A 5,126-nucleotide genomic window follows, 5' to 3' on the forward strand; every position below is an offset into this window, starting at 1 on the left:
ACAACAAAATTTTATGCATGCATATTGAAAGACTTATCCCTTTTATGTCTACAATTGTCCACATCAGTACCTTCTTGTGCTCTTTTAAAACTCTTAACAACTTATTATCCTACTTGTTAGTAAAATCAAATGAAACAACAATAGGAAGCGTAGACTGGTCATCAAGATATTTATATCTCAAATGATTTGGCAAAGGTTTGAGTTTCAACTTAGGAAGTTATTCAATAGAAGGCTTTTTTAGTGAAGATGAAGAGAAAGAGAAATTAAATAATTCAAATTGTGTTCCCAGGACATTAGATAAGCATTCAACACATTCACACATTCTATGACAAGCTTATCACTTGGTTCAAACTCTACAACCAATGACACCTCAAGTGGGTTACTAGGATGACTTTCCTTGGAAATGTCACTTTTGACCCTATCCATTACACTAAATACACAACACTCACCATGATCATTAATAAGCTTATCTTGTACTCGCAAGGTAAGTCCTCCTTTCTCCACATCGATATGTGTTCTAGCAGTATGTAAAAAAGGTCTCCCAAGGATAATAGGAACTTCTCTATCCTTTTCCATATCGAGTACTATGAAATTCGCTAGGAAAATGAATTTATCTACTTTTATAAATACATCTTCCACTATACCTCTTAAATATATGAGGGTTCTATCAGCCAATTGTAGAGTCACAGTGGTGGGCTTAAGCTCCCCCAAACCTAACTTGTTATAGATAGACAAAGGCATCAAGTTAATACTTGCTCCCAAATCACTAAAGACCTTAGTGAAAAATAATGCACCAATGCTACAAGGAATAATAAAGCAGCTAGAGTCCTTAAGCTTTAAAGGAAGTTTGTTCTACATTATTGCATTGCATTTTTCAATAAGTGCTACTATCTCAAATTCATCTAACCTCTTCATCTTAGACAAAATATCTTTCAAAAATTTTACATATGAAAGCATTTTCTCTATAGCCTCCATGAAGGGAATGTTGATGTGAAGCTTTTTAAACAACTCAGTAAATTTTCAAAACTAGCTTTACTCTTGTTGTTTCTTCAAACACTGAAGAAAAGGTGGTGGTGGTAAAGTTGTCTTAGTCTCTTTCTCTTGGCATAGCTTACTAGAACTTGCAATATATGTCCCATTCTTGATTATCTTGTCTTTTTGTTTAGCTTGTTTTGGGTTACTTTCAACTTCCTTACCACTTCTCAAGGTAATGGCTTGACATGTTCCTTACCTTCCCTCCTAGAGTTTACCTTTGCACCACTAGGTAATGTTCCTCGAGCTCTATTGTTTAATGAGTTGGCAAGTTGACCAATTTGGGTCTCAAGGTTTCAAATTGATGCCACTTGACTTTGAATCAAAGTTGCTTGATTTTGAATGATGGCATCATTCTTTGCCATGAACTACATCAGTAATCCTCTATAGTTGATTTCTTTTCTAGGATAGGTACTCTTACTGGCTGTTGGAACCTAGGAGGCATGTTTAGCCTTGTAGCTAAAGATGGCCGCTGATTGCTACTCTTAAAAAAATTAAGACCGTTCCTCCCCCTTGGGTTGTAAGTGTTGGAGTAAATATTTTTCTGTAGTTTGTTCTCTGTAAACTACGCTATCTCTATACTACTTGACACTAATTCCTTACATGCTCATCTCCACAATACTCGCAAAATATAAAAAGACTTTGAGTTTAGTTAGCATTGAAAGAATCAAGTTTCTTAGTTAGAACTGCTACCTGTGCTAATAATGCTGAAATGGTATCCACATCATGAACTCCAGCTACTCTCCTATACATTTATTGCTTTGCCAACCATTGGTAGCTGTTCAATGCTATATCTTCTAACAAGTCATATGCCTTATCAGTTGACTTTTTCTTGACGGTTCCTCCCACAGCGACATCAATGGTGGTTTGAACATGACCACTCAATCCATTATAGAACATTTGCACTTGTAACCACTTTGGAAGACCATGATGAGGGCAACACGTAAGTAGATCTTTATATCTTTCCCATGCCTCGTACAATGATTCAGAACATAGCTACATGAATGATATGATATCATTCCTTATTTTTGCCATTTTAGCCAAAAGAAAGAACTTAGTAAGAAACTTTTGAGCAAGATCATCCTAAGTTGTTATGGATCTAGAAGGGAGTGCTTTCAGCCACACATTAACTTTTTCCTTCAATGAAAAAGGGAAAAGCCTCGAATGAATTGCATCATCTATGACACCATTGTGTTTAAAGGTGACACATATCTCCAAGAAATTTCAAATATAGGCATTTGGATCATCATTTGGAAAACCCCCAAACTAGATTGAGGTTGCAATCATGGTGATGATGGTCGGCTTGATCTCAAAATTACTAGCTTGAATAGGTTGCCTTCGAATGCTCGATGGAATCTTTTGTGTACCAATGGAACAACATAATCCCTTAAGCAATGATTTTCTTTCATTACTTGGCCTTGAATTTGCTCACCTTATCAATCAACCATTGTATCAGTTTGAGCAAAACCTTGTTTATTTTATCAATGAAGTGTTTAGAGTGTTCTCTCAATATCTAGATCACAAGGTATAATCTCCAATATTTTTGATCTTCTAATACAACAACGAAAGAAAACTAAAAAACAAAGAAAGAAAAACTTAAATGAAGATTAATTTGTTGAATTTTAATATTAACCAAATAAACAGGAAAACAAATCCCGGGCAATGATGTTAAAAACTTCTTGTCAATTTTGCACACACAAGTACATGTATCAAACAAGTAATATAGACAAATTCTAGAGCCATATCCCATACAGATATGCTCCTATTTATTCACTACGCATTAAAATTATGGCAAATTAATCTTATTCAAGTAACTAGATTTAGTAAATAATTAATTAAAACTAAATTTAATTAGAAAACTAAACTAATTAATGAATACTAAACATTCACTAAAGAAAGGAAATAGATTAAAACCTAGGCATGGGTTCATTCAACACTTCATTTGACACCAACTTCTCTTATTATTTACATTCATGGGTGGTTTTGCTAACCTAGAATCCAAACTATACACAAGTCTCTGTCGAGATGCTTGTACAAATACCCAACTTAATTGGGTCACTATATGTCTATAGTAATCAATTAAATAAAGTTGATTAAGCTAGTATTCCAATTTGGCTATGTATGGTATTTTGGTTGATGTCTATCCTAGTTGTAAATTACACGACTTAAATGACGTAAACATACACTATTCAAAGCTTAGTTTAATCTACAATTACTTTGTCAAGTTTCATCTAGATTAACAAATCAGCTAATTATTGGCCAGACAATTAAAGGTATTAAGAACATATTTGAATAAACAAAACTATACCCATTCATAGTCAATAAAAGAGAAACAAATACTTATATTACATTTTAAAATCTGCCACAATCCTAGAAAGATAATTTAGCTCATAATAACTAATAAAAACATTGTCCAAAGAAATTTAGCCATTAATGAAAGGAAAAGAAAATAAAAGAAACACAAAAATAGAGAAAAAAAACAAATAGTTAAAGCTCTTGATCTCAATTCTCCTTTAAATTTTCTTACTTTCTTGCTTTGGTTTTGGCTCTTTTTCTCCAAAATTGTTGCTTGCCATCTTCCCTTGAAAATATCTAAAATGGCCTTTTAAATAAGCCTCAAATAACCTAATTTCCAATTTCCTACATAAAATTTAATTTTTGGGAAATCTTCCTAGCACCATGGTGTTGCCCTCCTTGGCATCATGGCCTTAGGTGGCACTATGTTGCAACAACTTCATCCAGCCTCACGGCCTTTTTTGACTAGCCTCAGAGAACTATGCTTCTTGGTTTTTGTATAGGACACTAATGCCTCATAGCAGCATAGCCTTGAGTAAATCAAGGCTACGGCTTTCTCCTTTTGTGTTGCCTTGTGCAGAGCTGTAGCATTGTAATCACATTCAACATGAATTTCACCTCAATTTGCTATAAAAAGGGTAAAGTGGCAAACATGAAAGTTGTAGCCTTGTGTCTAAGCTTTCCAATGGATCAAGAATTTTATCAACGTGACCTTTTTAACACAAGTTATCCTCAAAATACTACAAAATATATGAATGAAGCCTTTAGCATGTGTAGTTTTTCATCAAATGAGACTTTCTCATCAAATTTCCTACAAAAGCAATAAGAGAAATCAGCAGTAACTATTCTTAAAGTAATTGAAAACAAAATAACATAAAATCAAAATAAAATAACTTAAATTAAACTACTCAGCATGTAATTAAACTTAATTAAGAAAAACAACTAAAATACTAAATTTTGAACCTAAAATCTCGAAGACTTAGCTACTTAAGTCCCCAAAATGTGTTAAAATAACTTTATATAATAGAGTTGTCACCCAGAACATAAGTCGATCTTAGAAAAGCACACTCCACCCTACAACTAATCAAATAAATCATCTATTCTCAAAAGCGGGTATTTAATCTTTATAGTCATTTTGTTGAGTTGTCGGTAGTCGATACACAATTGAAGCCTGCCTCCCTCCGTTTTCACAAACAATACTAGAGCTTCCTAAGGAGAAACACTTAGGTGAATGAAGCCTTTGTTCAACAAATCTTCCAACTGCTCCTTAAGTTTCCTTAGCTCTACCAGAGCCATTCGATATGGAGGTATAGATATTGGCCTCGTATTCGACATAAAATCAATGCAAAATTCAATCTTTTTCTTCAGATGCAATCTAGGTAATTCATCTGAAAATACATCCGAATACTCACCTACTATCAATAGAGAATCAAAACTCCATCCATTGAAATCCCTCCCATCATTTGTATATGTCCTTGACCTTCTTGCCCTAGTATATGTCTCACGACCATAATTGACATAACTCCTGCTGATGTTAGACTGTTATGTCCATAAATCACAAATGAAGGCTTTCCTAAACATTTAAACTTCACAAGTTTATAATGACAATCCACTTTAGCAAAATAGGACGCTAACTAGTCCATCCCCAATATTACATCAAAATCCAAAGCCAACAGTAGCACCAAGTCTACCAAAGTTTCCTTGACCTTAATGTGGACCAAGCATAACTTGTACACATATGCAGCCACAAACACTTCATTAAAGGAATAGTCACAATAAGGGTTCTTCCAAGTTATGAC

At 33.9% G+C, this 5,126-nt stretch overlaps 1 non-coding gene across 1 annotated transcript; it reads left to right on the top strand.

The window, feature by feature from the left end:
• The first annotated feature begins 1,954 nt into the window (after positions 1–1,954).
• On the top strand, positions 1,955–2,061 carry LOC149526297 (small nucleolar RNA R71). Its single transcript, XR_016352147.1, has one exon. It is a non-coding gene; the product is annotated as a small nucleolar RNA R71 (small nucleolar RNA).
• Positions 2,062–5,126: the final 3,065 nt, after the last annotated feature.

This window comes from Theobroma umbraticum, unplaced genomic scaffold, assembly GCF_002168275.2.
Source record: "Theobroma umbraticum cultivar Fairchild unplaced genomic scaffold, ASM216827v3 scaffold_77.0, whole genome shotgun sequence".
NCBI lineage: Eukaryota > Viridiplantae > Streptophyta > Magnoliopsida > Malvales > Malvaceae > Theobroma > Theobroma umbraticum.